This window comes from Canis lupus, chromosome 3 (genome assembly GCF_048164855.1).
Source record: "Canis lupus baileyi chromosome 3, mCanLup2.hap1, whole genome shotgun sequence".
NCBI classification, from domain to species: domain Eukaryota; kingdom Metazoa; phylum Chordata; class Mammalia; order Carnivora; family Canidae; genus Canis; species Canis lupus.
The window spans coordinates 17767417-17784598 of record NC_132840.1 but is presented as its reverse complement, the minus strand read 5'-3'; the positions used below and the strand labels follow the sequence as shown (position 1 = coordinate 17784598).

General features: G+C 37.8%; 1 long non-coding RNA gene across 12 annotated transcripts in view; it reads left to right on the top strand.

Moving 5' to 3' along the window:
* The window catches only part of LOC140629701 (uncharacterized), an 802104-nt gene that overhangs the window by 2992 nt on the left and 781930 nt on the right, over positions 1 to 17182 (top strand). For all 12 annotated transcript variants that reach the window (XR_012027527.1, XR_012027528.1, XR_012027546.1 and 9 more), the window contains exon 2: positions 5470 to 5634. This is a non-coding gene — a long non-coding RNA (uncharacterized lncRNA). The remainder of the gene's footprint in view (positions 1 to 5469; positions 5635 to 17182) is intronic.

Here is a 17182-nt window from a genome sequence, read left to right as displayed (position 1 = left end):
TAATATGGGTAAATGCCTGGCTTTGTACCAAATGTCCAATATAGATCATTTTACCATGTTTCCCTTTTGTGTCTTTTCCTTTCTTTAGTTCAACCTTCCTTTTATCTTTCATTTCTTTTCTCTCCTCTCTCTTTCCATCTTGTTTCTTTCTCTAATCTCTTCCTCTCTACTTCCCTCCCCTGTTTCTTTACGCTCTTCTTAACCCCTTTTCTTCAACCTCCTTTACCTTCATGCCCTTTCTAGGAAAAATATCTAGAATTCATAGTGTTGACTTTCTTACTAAAGGGCATCTTTTCTTTTCTTCTCTTATTCCCTGTATCCTGTTATTCACATAGAATAGTCTTCTCATGTTCCTCATTGACCTCTAATCTCATTTTCCCACATATATTTATTTATGTATTTATTTATTGTAATCTTTATGCCCAATATGAGACTCGAACTCACAACCCCAAGGTCAAGAGTTGCATACTCTACCAACTGAGTCAGCCAGGAGCCCCAACAAGTCCTATTTTTAAATTATAGCTCAGTAAGCAGTTCTCATTTCAGTGAATTGCACCTAGTAGAAATTCTCAGTATCTCAGGGTTGAGGGCAAACTGTAAATATTCCCTCATATATTAATTTTGTTTAAAGAAGGAAGGGCTGAAGGGAGCAATAAATCCCACATGCTTTATATACCCCTTCTTTTTTCTGATAATCCATTCCCAAAGTCTTTCATCTGTTTTTTTCAAGCTCTCTGATCTATTTAGTTTCAGAATTAGGTATACTTTTGATAAGTATAACACAAAAAAGTTAGATACACAAAACAAAATTTAGTGTGGTGAGTTACTACAAAGTGAACTCTGCGTAACCCTCAATCAGGTGACGAAATAGAACACTGTCTATATTCCAGAAACATCCACATGGCTAATTCCAATCATTACTTCCACAGTATATGGCCTCAAACCCCTAAAATATTTATCTGGCTCTTTACTGAAAAAATTTGCCAGTCTTTGTAATAGCCTGTTTCTTCTCTCTTTAGTTTTGAAAATATGTTTGATGGTTGAAAACAGAAAAAATTGATAACATTATTCGCAGTTTTCTAAATATATAAATATAATATGTAAAATAACTATAATAGAAAGTGGGGGAGAGTAAAATGGTTTATCTAAGAGTAAGGATCTTACATTCCACTTGAAGTATTTAAGTATTGATTCTAAATAGACTGAAAAATGAGTATATAACCCCTAGAACAACCAATAAAAAATTATACAGATATAGCAAAACATCAAAATAGATAAATTAAAATGAAATACTAAAAATTGTTCAAATATAAAAAGGGAAAAGGGCAAACAGTGGAATGGAAAACAACTGGAACAATTAGAGAGCAAATAATATAATTGTAGAATTAAATCCTGATATATCAATGATTGCATTAAATGTTAATAGTCTAAGCATATCAGTTACAAGACAGAGATTGTTAAAATTAATTTTAAAAAATGACCGGTGGTTTCTGTTTCTGAAAATTTGGAGTAGATGTGCTTTTCCCTATCTCTCCTACTAAATATAACTAAAGTGCCTAGACATCATACAAATACAAGAAGACTCTGGAATATGGAAAGAATTCTATTGCCGAGGGAATTTGGGACCCAAGAAATGACACCATCATAAGTTACCTGGGTTTTCTTTTTGCCACATATATTCTACACTTGGAGCTGAAGAAGCTGATAACCCCAAAATCTGACAGACATGGAAATTTAAAAATGCCCCAACAAAAGCTTCTTCTCTAGCCATAGGACCAGGAAAGGACCAGCCAATAACATAGAAACTCGCAGAAAATAACTATTTTTCTCCAGCCAAACACCACAGAACAAGAGTAGAAAGGCCAGGTGGAGAGTATAGACTCCCACTCTCACCTTGCTATAACTACCCCCCATGCCCCACCAGATAATGTCAGAGAAGACTGAATAAGGAGTCAGTTCTTTCATCCTTTTTGATGTTAACTCATTAGGCACCTCCTCAACCCTTGCAGCAGTTTCAGTAAAGTTCATTTGGGGAATCTGGACTGCCATCTCCACTGTAGCATATGAATAATCACATTAAATATAAACAATTTAAATATACCAATAAAAAGGTATAGATCATTAGAGTGGATTAAAAAATGTAACCTAACTATATACTGTCTACAAGTAACTGACTTCAGATATATATTCCTTCTGATAGGAATATAGAAAATTAGAGGATGGAAAAAGATGCATCATTTAAACATCAATCCAAGAAAGCATGAGGTCTCACATGAAGGGCTTAGAAAAGAGCAAAATCAAGTAAGCAAAAGAGTGTAAATCATAAAGATAAGAGCAGAAGTCAATGAAACTTAAAACAATAGAGAAAAATTAAAGAGTTGTCTTTTTGAAAAGATCAATAAAATGGACAAATCTCTAGCAAGATGGTCAAAGATAAAAATGGGAGAAAACATGATTAGTGGTATCAGGAATGAAACATGGGATGTGACTACATACTCTGCAGGTATAAAAACGGTAGGGAACATTGTAAACAGCTCCACATGTATAAAGTTGATGACTTAGATGAAGTGGACCAGTTCCTTAAAACCATCTACCACAAAAACTGCACCCAGTATGAAATAGGTAATTTGAGTAGCCCCGTACTATTAAAGACATTAAATTCATATTTGTATATTCCCCAAAAGAAATCTTCACTGGAGGATCACTAGACAATTCTCTGAAGAATAATTAATAAGATATATACACAATATCTTTCAGAAAATAAGAGAGGGAAAATTTCCCAGTTCTTTTTGTGAAGTTTGTATTACCCTGATACTAAAACAAGATAGTAACAGTATACAAAAATTAATAACTAAAGGGAAAGAAGGGAAGAAAACTATGCGCCAGTATCTGCTGTGAGTGTACATTCAAAATTCTTCACAGAATATTAGCTAATAGCATTAGCAATGCATAAAAAAACTTTACACCGTTACAAACTGGAATTTATCCCAGGGATGTGAGGCAAACTCACCATTCAAAACTCAGTCAACATGATCCACTATGCTAAACAGGCTAAAGAAGGAAAAAATCACGTGATTTTTGTCAGTTGAGGCAGAAAAAGAATTTGACAAAATTTAATACTCATGATTTAAAAAAAACACTCAGCAAACTAGGAATAAAAGGGAACATCTGTAATTTTATAAAGGGCATTCCACAAAAAAGCTACAGATGACATACTTAATGTTGAAGGACTGAATGCTTTCCTCCTAAAATCAGGAACAAGTCTTCTCTCGCTGCTCTTGTTTAACACAGGGATGGAACTCAGCCAGTTCAATAAAGCAAGAAAAGGAAATAAAAGGCATACAGGCAGAAATAATGAAATAACACTGTCCCTGTTTGGAGATGACACAAATCAACTGTAGAAAATGACAAGGAACTTACAAAATCAACTAGAAATGAAACTTTCAGGTATAAAGCTAACAAAACATGAGTAAGACTTGCTGAAAACTACAAAGTCCTATTAAAGGAAATGAAGATTAAAATAATGGGGGAGGGTGTCCTCTCCAAATTGATTTACAGACTTAACACCATTTCTGCCAAAATCCCAGCATGATATTTTATAGATATAGAGAAAATCATTCTAATATTTATATTGAAAAGCAAAGGAAATATAATGGGAAAAACAATTTTTGAAAATGAAGAATAAAGTTAGAGGAATCCCGGTACCCAATTTCAAGACCCATTATGTAGTTACAGTAATCAAGTGTGTGTGGCATTGGTGGAGGGATAAACATGCTGGTCATTGCAAAAGGATAGAGAGCTCTGAAGTAGTCCCACACATATATATCCAACTGATTCTTTGACAAGGATGCAAAAGCATTCAGTGCAGGAAGGATAGATTTTTCAATAAATGGTGCTGGAGACATTGAACATCAATAAACAAAACAAGCAATCAAAACAAAATCCTTGGCTTAAGCCTTGCACCTTATGTACAGATTAACTCAAAATGGATCACAGACTTAAATGTAAATGTAAAAGTGTAAAGCTTTAAGAAAAAAATCTTTTTGCTTCAGAGTTAGGCAAAGAGCTTGTGGACTTAACACCGCAAGTGTAATATATAAAATCAGTAACTGAGAAGACCCTATTAAGAGAATGAAAGACCAGCTACAGACTGGGAGCAAATGTTTGCACACCGTATCTCTGATGAAGATTGGTGTCTAAAATAATGAATGAACTCTCAAACTAAACAGTAAAAAAGCTGATGATCCAGTTAGAAAATGGGCAAAAGACATTTCAGTGAGGAGGGTATATAGATGACAGCTAAGCACATATAAAGCTGTTCAGCATCATTAGCCCTGAGGTAAATGGAAACTGAAACCACAATGAGATAGCACTACACATATATCAGAATGGCTAAAATACAAAATAGAGACAACATCAAATGTCAGGGAGGATGTTGAGAAACTGGATCACTCATACACTGAAGTTTCATTTTGTGTGATGGTATTTATCTCGCTAGGGGTTCATTTTGCCTCTTAAAACTGTGGCTTGGTAACTTTTGTCAGTTTTGGAAAATTCTCATCCTGTGTTTTGCTAGTTTCTAGTAATTTAAAAAACTTTTCTTTTGAATGACTAAGAATAAGGGAATTGGCTGAAAAATGTTTACTTCTGGTACTCAGCATGTGTATTACTATCTACACAATTATAAGCATGGAAGTAAAACAACACAACTGTATATAACACTTCCCCTTTATTGTACCTTAAATGATCTCTACATGGTCCTTACTCTCAGGGTGTACTGATTATCATTTCATATATGTTAAGCTAATTTAGCTATAAGTTTTATTTTCCAGTTAAACCTAAGTCAGGATGTTAGCAGTGAAATACTCTCTGCAGACCTTTAAAAACTGAGGATAATGGCTATGGGATGATGGGGCAGTCTGTGGTCTTTCTATTAACATTAATAATCTCTCACTTTTTGTTGCCTGGGCATAGTTTTCCATACACTTTGATATACCATGTCTCAGCCTGTCTCAGTTGCCCTCACAGTGACTCCTTGAGCTTGACAGGTTTATTTCCTGAGTAGTCTCTGAGGCAAAAAAGTCAACTGACTGAATATGGATCCAGAGTGGTAAATCTTATTTCATACTAGTGTGGAACTTCCCAGGATAGCTCTGACTCTGTATTTGGGGTGCATACTATGTACTCTTTAGGTTGCCTAGATGGCTCTATGCTCTTCTAGTTCTAAAATACCATAGTCCTTCCATGGCCACAGTTAAGGAGCTGAGCCAGAAACAAAGTTGAACTTCCTTGTTTTCCTTCTGTGCTATTATATCTACGCATACAGTAGAGAATAGGACTTTGTTACCAGCTTGGAAAGAGGAGGGGGTCTCATCTCCCTCCCAGTTGACTCCTGCTTCATAATAGCTCACCAGACACCTCAGAAAGATCCCTACTGTAAATATTTTGGTTGACTGCTTTCTCTTGCAGCTGACTCAGGAATTGAGACGGGTTGTCTATGGATCCTAGAATAAGTTCTGGAGATGGTGAATAGATGGCCAAGCAGAATTTCCATAATCCTTGATAGCAAGAAGCAGCTTGCCTTGTGGAATCTTGGGCCTTTCTTCTCACCACTGTAGGGATCAAGAAAACAAGGTAAGTGAGGAAGCAAAACGGTGGGTATTGAGGTGCTTATTTGGAAGGCAAAGAAATGAAGGTTGTGTATGGAACATCATAGTCCGCCCCAACATAAATCAGACTTATATAGGGCAGTCATTCCTTTAACAATATTGATGGAGAGTTTGAGCCAAAACCATGGGGATGCAAGGAATATAGCTGTGAATAAGATAGAGATATCCCCAGCTTTAATGGCACCTATGGCCTAATCAGGGACATAGGTCTGTTTTTAAAATTTATTTATTTATTTATTTTTTTAGGGACATAGTTCTTAAACAAGTAATTGCATCAAGCTTCCTCATGGGAGAAGCATAGATTGCAGTTGAGGCACCTAGGAGATCATCTTGACCCAACGTAAGGGAGTCATGGAAGGGTTCCTGGAGTTAGTCATAAAGGAGAACTGGACACTTGTGACGTGAATAGCTGTGGAGATAGAATAGAGGGAAAAGCAAGTGCAAGAAAATGACATTTGAAAGAACTAAAATTACTGCAGCTTGGTATGACTTTTCATGATGGTTTTAGCTACAGAATGGGGAAAAGATTCCTCTAGGCAAAACCTCATATTCCTTTGGTAAATTGGGCCCAAGTGCATGTACCTGAAATTTAGAAAATCACCATGAATGAGCCACTGCCCCCTCTGCCCCTTTACTAGTGTGCGCATTTCAGAACCCAGACTTCAGAGTGTAGGTTAGCTCAGTTTTCTGTCTAACGCTTGCCTGGCAGACTGAGAATCAGTCCCCTCTCAGTGAGGTGGACAGTGCCCTCCAGTGGAAATGAAGGTGAGCACTCCTTCTGTGCCGCCCGGGCCCTGGTCCTCGCTTGGCTCGTACGTTTTCACCCTTCTCCTGTGAGGTCTCAGACAGCTGAGGGTCTGCAAAGTTGGCTGAGGTTCTGAAACCAAATAATGTAAGGAGAGTGCTAGTTCCTATGAAGAACAGACGTATTTTATTACCTTGGTTATCGTCCTTTTAACAGGATTCCAAAGCAGCTCCCTGGTTCAGAAAAATTATAGAAACAAGTAGGAGAAATATACATATGTATATATTTGTATATGTATATATATATATGTATATTTCTCATTCAAGTAGATGTTTTGTTATTTTTCTGTCAGTCCGCCCCAGGACATTGATTCAGCTTTGGCCAATGGAAGGGAATTAGTAAGTGGATGTGCTGGTGTAAACAATTTTAACAATAGTTAAGTTTTTCTCAACTCCTCTAACTAAACACAGGCCAATAGCTCAGGAATATGATTTTGAAATGTTGCCAAATGTCCAGTCTTCGGTGAAGATGTGTCTGGGATCAAGATAGAATGAGGAGGTGTGTATGTTGGAGGGAGGGGAGAGCTGTGACTCACGTCACAGTGGCACTGGCCGTGATGGTCCAGCACATGCCCAGTACTGCCTCCCCAGGAGGACAGCTGGGGTCCTTTGCCCGATTGCATCGTAATTTTAAGAATATCCAATTTCAATTAGCTATTCCATAAAAATTCCAAGACTTAAGAAGATGCTAAATAATATGGATAAAATTGAAATGCTTTAAATGAGATAAGATGGTACAAGTTAGTAGCTGCCTTTCTTTTTGCCTAAATAGGAAGAATAGCAAGTGGGGGGAATGACCCTGTGCTACTTTTCAGAATCCTCTAGGTGGTGCTGCTGTGATAGCTATTGGCCAGACATTTTTTTAGCACTTAACTATCAAACCAAATATTTAACTTATTAAATGTCTTATACTTATGGTTAATTGCTAATGTGATACTATTGATAATTTATACCATCATATTTACAATTTACATTATATTCTCTTAAGAATGACTCTGTACACATAAATTACACAGCAGAGTAATTTTAAGAATTGAAATACATGTACTTCTCTGGTTATTATTCAGTAAAATTGAAGACTTGCATGTGTGGATGGATTTTTCCACACATTAAAACTGGCTATGTGATTAGCATTTGGCTATCTCTACTTCTGTTGGACAGGGTAGGACAGTGGCTTGTACATAGTAGTTGCTAAATTAATGTTTATTAAAGGAATTGATTCTGGTTTGTTTTTTCCCTTCCACTACTGATCAGACATGAGATGACCAGCTGTATTAAGCTTTTTAGAGCCCAAGTCAGATATGCTGCTTATCTTTGCTAATGAAAAGATTGGGAAACCATTTTTTCCTTTGTTTCTGAAAATGGCCTGAGGGGTGTGTGTGTGTGTGTGTATGTGTATGAAATCACTTCTTTATTTTAAAAGCAAATTAGTTTTCAGGTTGGTTCCATTGAAATGCAGGAATGGTATGAAAACTGTGTTTGATAATTGCTCGAGTCTTAATCAAGATTTTATTAAAATCAATATTTGATATGCTGCTCAATTTAATTAAATTAAACCATAGAGAAACGAGTAATAAATGAGTTTGAAAATCAATCACGGATAAGGTATGTTTCTGTTAATTAGTTTAACATAGAAAATGTTGGGTTAAGCAATTGCTGACCACAGAAGGAACAACAACAAAATCACCACTTTTGTTTATACAGTAGGAACGACTAATATTAATGAGCACATACTCTGTGCCAGGCATTGTGCTAAACACTGTCTATTAAGTTTCTTCATTTATTTTGGGACAAAATTCTATGAGGCCAGTCTCCTCAGTTGATGACCCAGGCCTGGGTTTGAGCCAGCATGAGAGTCCTGGGCCATTTAGCCAGGAAATGGCAGAGGTAGATTTTAAGACAATGATCAAGCTTTTCCCACTACCTGGGATCACTCAGCAATAGGAAGAAAAAGTATACTTTTATTATGATGAATTTTAGAGAAGTGCATTGGTAGTAGCTTTCTTCCAGAAAGAAGTGTTATTTTTATAGACGAGTGATAGATGAAAAGTCCCAAATCAAAAAGCATGAATGTTGACTTAACAGCTCAGTCTCATGAACTGCCAAAAAAAAAAAAAAAAAAAAAAAAAAGAAAGTGCGGTTTATTTTTCTGGAGAGACACAGAATACCGTTGTTTACCATATAACTTATGCTTATTGGGAATGGCAGAGATTTATGGCTTTAGTAAGAAAGCATTCTAATTGGGATTAGCTAATGAAAAAGTGGTAGAACTGGAGAGGGAGAAAGAAGGAAAACGTGACTTCAGTTGAGGTGTTTCCTCTCTCCTGGGATGCTCACAAAAGGGCTTGCGTTACCCACTGGGGCACGAATCACACTTTTAATTAGGCCTTCAGAGTTTGTGCCTGTGTTTTTGGTTCTCGGTATTCACCCAAGGAATCGGTTTTCTCGGAAACTAATGATATTCTTGTTAAGTACCCTCGGCAATGAGAGCAGGACTACAGCTTCCTGAGCAGTCCTCCGCATTTTTATTCAGTGCTTGCTCCATGGGATAGAAGTAAAAATCAGCAACAGCCACAATCGCACAACTGTGCAGCTTCTCTGCCATAGACAGAAGTGGATTTTCTCTCAAGGTGCTGCTTACTAAACTTCTGTCATTCACGCATCACATTCACAAAATTTGCCATCTCCCTGCACCTCTTGTGTTACTTAATATTTTCATTTAAAATGGCTCATTTTAAAGCATCAGAATTAAATATGCTTATTTCAGAAGGGGGCTTTGTTTCAAAGCCATAAATGGAAAACCAGTCACTTTCTCTAAGAAGGATATGAGTGAAAAGAAATCCAGTCAAATCAAAACTTACGTTATCAAATTTTAACTCCAGGAAAGTGTCCAGAGGTCATAAAGACATACTTGTGCCAAACTGAGACTTCCTCTTTGATTATATCTGAGCAATAAAAAAAGATTGGAAAAGGGAATAATTTTCTCATTATGTGAATCAATTTTCTCCACTAGTGTCTATTTATCACCTAAAATCATGTTTCCCAGCCCAGGTGCATTCTTTAGCTTTTGTGATCAATGGCTCATGTATCTTGGTGGCTCTTGTGAAATTTTGCCTCTTTTTTCTACTTTCCCCCCAGTCGCATTTGAACCTTGGTCTTTACTCATCTAATTCCTCTGACCTTATTTCTAAATGTTAGAGAATTCTGTTAAGCTAACATGAGATGAAGGGCAGATTATAAAATGAATAGTTTCTATTGTTGGTTGGCACTACCTTTCTCCATATATACTTTTCTCTAAGCAGCTGTGGCAAATTTCCAATTATAGTAAAGTAGATGTAATGAACAACATCTTTTTAGCACTCCTGACCTTTGTACACCCAGTTCCCCTCCAGAGGTGATTACTGTCATCATGTTTTGTGTATTCTTCCGGAGATAGTTTGTGTATGTGAAAGTTTACTTCAACTGGGGTGTCTCTCCTTAAATTTCACACAAAGGGAAACACACTCTACATGTTGTTCTACATTTCACTTTTTAAATTTTTTTTTAGCTAATATTTTCTGGATGTAGTTTCACATTGCTATTATGTAGCCTTCATTCATTCTTTTGAATACTGCGTAGAGTGCTCCATGCATGTAACTCATCTCCTTTTGATAGGTACTTAGATTATTACTTTTTCTTCTACAAATGATGCTGTAATGTCCCTACATAATTCTCTTTGGGTCCATGATGACCAGTAAGAAGTAAATCTGCTGCTGGATAGTACTCATTCAAATGGCTGGAGTTCTAATTACAATAATTAGAGAGGGCAAATGTGTTCATATTTCTTTCATGAGGATGCCATGCTCTTTCTTTTTCCTCACCCATAACACAAATTTATGTCATGGTGCTCTGCACAGCATTAAGTATCCTGATTTGCTCATGAAGTTATGGGCTCTACGTTAACGTTTGTCTCGTGTGTCTAATCCTATTTAATCCTCCTTTGTTGCCATCACATTTGAAATTAGTTGTGTGGTTTTGTGCTCAGTTCCTGTCTTTGAGTGGATCATAAGCTCCATGAGGCCAGGGAGGGATTTGATGTTATGGAAAAAATCTTAAACTTCTCTGGCCTTAAGAGAACGACTCTTACGTATTTTATTACCTTGGTTATCGTCCCTTTAACAGGACGTAAGAGTAAGAGTAAGAGTACGTAAGAGTCGTTAAGGAAAATGACTGTCCTATTATTTTAATAGCAAATAGATGCATGTTCCTAGTGGAGCTTGAATGGGGAATGTGAAGAAAAAAAAAGAAAAGGAAACAACCCATGGGAGTCGGGGTTGTTATTTTTGACCAAGTTGGGACTGGGAAATACCAGGAGTCTCAGGGGAAATCTTATCTAACTGGAAGAAGATCCTGCTCTGCTGGCCAAAGAACAGGTCTGTAGTTCTGTGCATGTAAAACTTGCAGACCCAGACAGAGGGCCAGTCTACCTCTGGCTTTGCTTGCCATTTATTATCATTCACAAGGTGGTGTTAGATGCTCAGCTTTTAAAAGAACTGGCTTTTCAGCAGTATTTTTACCCTTGAGAGCATGTAGAGAGAGCTCTGTGTTGTATATTAATCAGAGCTTTCACGACTTGCTTTGAATGGTATTCGAAATGTATCTGGGAGTGTGGTGAATGAACTATGCCCAAAGTGTGCTCTATTATTTATTACTCAGGAGTCTTTCCATCTGAGACATAGGCTGAAATTAAAGGAACCTAATATCTACCTTTAATAACTCAATGTTCTTCCCAGTTTCTGTTCCTTATACACTCTTGCCCCCAAAAGGTTTCTAGGATTTGATACCTCATAAGAGTCAGTTTATATCTAAAATTGTACTAAAATTTGTATTTTTAAATTCCCCACTCTTTCTGTGGATGTGCAGATCTCAGAGCACACCATGCTATGCAAACATTTAGGAAACATGCCTGGGAGCTGTTCCTTCTAGAACCACTTCCCTCCCTTTTCCCAGATGGCAAGTCTTACTCATTCTACAAAACCTGGTTCAAATGTCATTTCCTCTTCTACACTCCATGACTGTCTGTCCTAGGCAGTGAGTCACCCCCTTCTCTGTGCTCCCATCATCTTCTCTGTATACCTTGATTACATGCATTTTCAAGAGGGCAATATTGTCCCCAATGGGGCAAAGATTCATTTTGGGGGAACAAAAATATTATTTTATATATACATAAAACACAGATATACATACAATATACAGACAGATATACAGTATATAAATATCCATGCTGGTGGGGAGATTAGGAAAAAAGATATCTAAACATGCTTCTAGAAAACACAGAACTTCCATATGGGCACAGTGCAAACATCAGCTGCCTCAGTTCACCTGTGTGGTGAACTACACCCATCCACAGCTGGTGAACATCTTTCCCTCTGACTCAGACAACCCTTCTTCCCTCATCTCACAATAACCACAAGCCACAGCCTTTCCATTGCCCAAACAAGTGTCATGTTTTAGGTAGTACGTGCATATTTCTTAACCATTTAACATGTATAAAACCATTTAATATGCAACCACTTTTATTACATTCTTTCTTTATGTCACTATCAAAATTACTGAGTATTTCCTCCCTTGTTCCATCTTCCCCATAGGCCCTGTGATTTTGTGGAGTGAGCTGACTTTTTAGGAATGCATATATTGTGTTATGTCAGAACTGACTGTACTTAGACATTTGCCTCTGATCTCATGAATTAGTTTGGATTTCAGAGGAGTAAGACAATTTTCAACTGAATAGTATTGATGGTTTTTTTCTTTTTTTTGGTACAGGACATTTTGAAATAAGGGTGAAATAAGTACATTAATACATATGCATAGAATTGTCTTACTGGAGCAGCTCAGATGTGAACCCATGCGGTTGAGCCATGCTAGTACTCAGACACCATTAATGACATTGTTAGATGATGTGATTTTCTAAAGTGGTGAATAACTTCTAAAGTTCTGAATGAAACAAAGTATACCTCTGTCTTGATTTACACAGTAGTTGCTTTCCTAGAAAATTTATTTAAATTAACACCATGCAAACCACTCCCATATTTGTAACTAAAATGCAGTTTTATTCTGGCCAGTTATATGTAAACACATTTTTCATCATAGCATGGGGAAAATGAGACAATTGTTTCATCCGCTAGGAGACATGCAAGCTCCTGCCCACTGTGTAACAGTAGGGTCCCTCCCCATTGTGTGACAACCCAAACAGTCCCCCACAGATTTCCAGCATGCCCTCTGGTGAATCACTGGACTATGGCAATGCACTTTAGATAAGCTAGAACTAGGATCAATGTAAGTTCTTCACTTGGGCTGAGAAAGTAACTGTACAGAGGAAAGAATGGAGAAAAATGACTTAACACAAGGAAGGATAGGAGAAGTTCAGACATTTTTGCTGACAGTAAGTGAAATATGAGTAAATAGTATTATATGACCTGATACCTTTAGGCTGACTGAAAACAGTGCAACAACTGGATCAGTGCTGTGTGATGGAAACACAACATGAATACATACATAATTTCAAATTTTCTGGTAGCCACGTTTTAAAAAAGTAAAAAGAAACACATAACATTAACTTTATGATTGAAAATATTCAACCCAACCTACTCAAAGTAATATTTTTTCAAGATGTAAACAATATAAAAAGTATATTAATCAGTTTATATATATATTTTTACTAAGTCTTTCTAATTTTGTACTTAGAGCACATCTCACTTTTCAAGTGTTCAAGAGTTCTAAAAAAAAAAAAAAAAAAAAAAAGAGTTCTATATTGTTCCCGGCCCAGGAGCTCCCAATCCTATGGGGTAATCATAGTACTTAAAAGTTAAAATATTAATTCTGTATTTTCTAGGACACTATTAAGGGCAAATTTAGAAACCTCAACTCACACCACCTTAATCAGTAAGAACATTTATTCTCTTAAGTCAAGACATAGAGTGTGTGCCCTAGGTTTGGTCATTTAGCAGTTTATGCCTTCATCAGGGATACAGATTCTTTCTATCTTTCCCTCCTGACTTTTTTCTTGTGGGCTTCTGCTCTCATGATTGTAAGGTACATGGCATCCAGGAGCGAGATGGCTCATGTGTCCTTGTTTGTGTCTGAAAGAGGAATGGAGACACCTGTCCTGCAAATTATCTTCTCTTTCCTCAAGTCTTATTGGGCCCAAATACCACATTCCAGTTGGCTTACACAAATTCCCTGGGTCAGACTATTGGCTATTCTTACGATGGATGCAGGAATGCCCTTGATAAGGCATTCTCTGTTCATTGGCTCACAGAAGAGACACCATTTCTTATCTTATTCCCCCTTTCTTCAGTCATTTACTGTATCTCACCACCTCTGAAAATGTTTGCATTTGTGACCTCCTCATAAAACCTAGACTCCAATAATTTTTGGTTGAGCCACACATGCAACATTGCATTTAATTTTGATTCAAGGAGATAGAAAAAATGGAGTAGGTTTAAAGGACAGCTAAGGTGACAAAGAGAACTGAAATCATATTATATGAGGATTGTTGAAGGGAATGGAGGCAAAGACCCATGAGAAGCAGAGGCTGAGGGAGGGATAGAGCATCTTAACATGCCTTCAGATGATTTGCCTGCTGGTAGCACTTCTCTACTGCCTCTAATTTGTTCTGAAACTGGAAGCCAGATAATTAAGCCTATTAGAATAACACATACAATAAGAACAAGTAAGTTGTGACTTAGACTGGGGTGCTTGTCTGAGAATAAAGTATTTAAGTATCAATCCCTGAACTTCTTTACCCCTTTTCCACCTCTCACCTCATTCCTCTTTATGTGGTTTTGAGGCCCTGTGCTTAGTTCTGGGTATGCAGTACAGTTTTTATTCATTTTTAAGAATATGATAAATTTATGAATGATCATTAGTAAATGGTAATATTAATATGAATTAATACTGATCTTTATTGATGCTCTGAGTTAAGTACTATTATATCTGTTGTCTTCTTTAAATCTCACTAAACTCTATGAAGTAGGTGCTATTTGTATCTATATCGTATAGATGAGAAACCAAGTCTTACAGAGATAAGTGAGCTTGCCCAAGGTCATGGAGCTGAGATACATGCCTCAAAGCCTAGAATCTTAAATAGCCCAGAGGATACTGGGGGACTGTCTGTCCCCTCGATGTGCAAGATGTTAGAAAGAGCAAGTTCTCTTACCAATTCCCTGTGATGCCACTGGGGCATGTGGCTGAAATGGAGGGGTCATGACTTGATGTGATGTGGCTTTTTTTCCACTTTCCTTTTTTTTTTAAAGATTTTATTTATTTATTTGACAGAGTGAGAGAGAGAGAGAGAGAGAGAGAGAGAGAGAGAGAGAGAGAGAACACGCACGCACACACACAAGCGGGGGGAGCTGGAGAGGGAGAAGCAGTTTCTCTGCTTGCGGCTTGATCCCAGGATGCTGGGATTATGACCTGAGATGAATGCAGACACTTGACTCGCTGAGCCACCCAGGAGCCCTTCTTTCACTTTCTTTCTTTTTTTAAAATATTTTATTTATTTATTTATTCATGATAGACACAGAGAGAAAGAAAGAGGTAGAGACACAGGCAGAGGGAGAAGCAGGCTCCATGCAGGGAGCCCGACGTGGGACTCGATCCCAGGTCTCCAGGATCACGCCCTGGGCTGAAGGCAGGTGCTGAACCGCTGAGCCACTGAGCCACCCAGGGATCCCCCGTTCTTTCACTTTCTGAGTGGCTTGCTCCTCTCAGGGATGTGTGGGATTATTTTACCAGGGATGAGATTTTCAGTTAATTTTCTGGGCTCACTCTTGCCTGATTGTGCTTCGTTGCACACTGTGTGCCTTAACAGAATAGTGCATACCCTGGAAGCTCGTCCATATTTGTGAAATCAGCCTTTTCTGAGGGCAGTGGGATGCCATAACACATTTTTGAAAAAGGAGAGCACTTTACAGTCTGTAAGCATTACTCTGACCTGTTTTGGGGAGATGAGGGGTAAGAGTGACCAAGGCAGCAGGAGTTTAAGAGAACCTCTTTCTTGGGGAATGGCTCTCCATCATCTCTAAATTTCAGCACTGTTCCGTATAACACTGAAGTCACCTGCATCATATGTCAGGGAGATGCCAAGAATGTGTTCAGAAAAGAGGGAATAAATCAGTCCATGCAAGTTCACTCTTTGACATGGGAGATGCGTATTCATTGCCCTAAGGCACTCTTCTCCTCTTGTGTCTCTGCCCATAAGCCCTGAAGGACCCAGATTTTAACAGCTGTTTTGGCAATTCATTACCAGGTGAATACCCAGTGAATAACTAGAGGGAAATTAGAAATTGGATATCCTAGGAATTAGAAATCCTTCCATGAACAAAGAGAGAGTAGGCCATTACTATTTTATGGAAGGAAATTCAAGATAGAAGGATGAAAAATTGCTCAACCTCAGAGTAGTTGTAACAACTAACATTGACCACACACTATGAGCCATATGTTGTGCAGAACATGTCACATGCATTATTTTATTTAATTCCCACCACACACATCCAATGGAATATTCTTATTCACATCCTGCAGGTGAATACATTGAAGCCTTGAGAGGTCAAGTGATGGTCTCAAAGTCACATGATAGTAAATGGCAGAGTATGAATTCAAACCCAAGCTGTCTGACTCCAGGGCCAGCACTTTACATCCTAATGACTCTGGATTCCCTGATGTTTAACTCATGAAACCTGAGGTTGTCCCTTTCTACAAAACAACTGATACCACACCATGAAATGGGTAGGAAGGTTGAGACTCCTGCGTAACTTCTCTGTAGCACTGGCCAAGTGTCACACAATCTAGATCACATACAACATTGACATACATGTAAATACATAATCTCAACCTTCCAACATGAGGTGTGCCATTGGGCAGTACACAATCAATTGTCAATCAAATGGCTTAGCAATTGAGTGTTAAAGCATCTCTACAAGGTATAAATAAATAATAACATGGAAGAGAAAGACATTTGCTAGATGCAAGATGCCAGCTGTAATTTCAAGAAAATGTTGATTGCATGCTTTGGGAACTACTTTCACAAAGCCTTGCTCCAGTGAAGATTTTCCTTGTAAGGTAGCATGAAAAAAAGAGATTTTTTACTTTTACTCGGAGTTTATTGTTTCCTTGTCAGCAGCTGTGCCGATGTGGTGTTGATTATGCAGAGAAGAATTATTTTGATTATTGACAGTTTGCATTCTTCTCATAATTTGGAGTTCTTCATCTCTGAATTGTTTCCTCACCTCCTCTCCTGTCTGCACATGAATAAAAATCTAAAAGCACTTGCCAGGATCCTTACCCAAGGCAGCTGTTAGGAGGAATATAGTTGAAAGTTCAGATGCAATTTGACGTGAAACTCTCCCTGCTGGTTGTTCCTATCTCTGAGCATAACCGCAGAGCAAGGGAGCTTGTGAGGTTCACTATGAGTGTGTGAAAGGCTTCTCTGCAAGTAAACCCAGCTCTCTGGTGGATGGCCTTTCCCCCTGCATCTTTGTCTGCTGGCTGGGAGCCCCATCTCTCCTAACCATATCCATTCAGAACTGTAGGCCAACATATTTCTGGTCCAGGTTGGCTCAGATGAATAGTCTGTGCTACTTTCCATATTATTCCTTAGAAAAAAGACTGCTTAAGCAACAAAAATGATCTAAACAAACCAAAAATATCCCCCTTTAAGGTAATCTTCA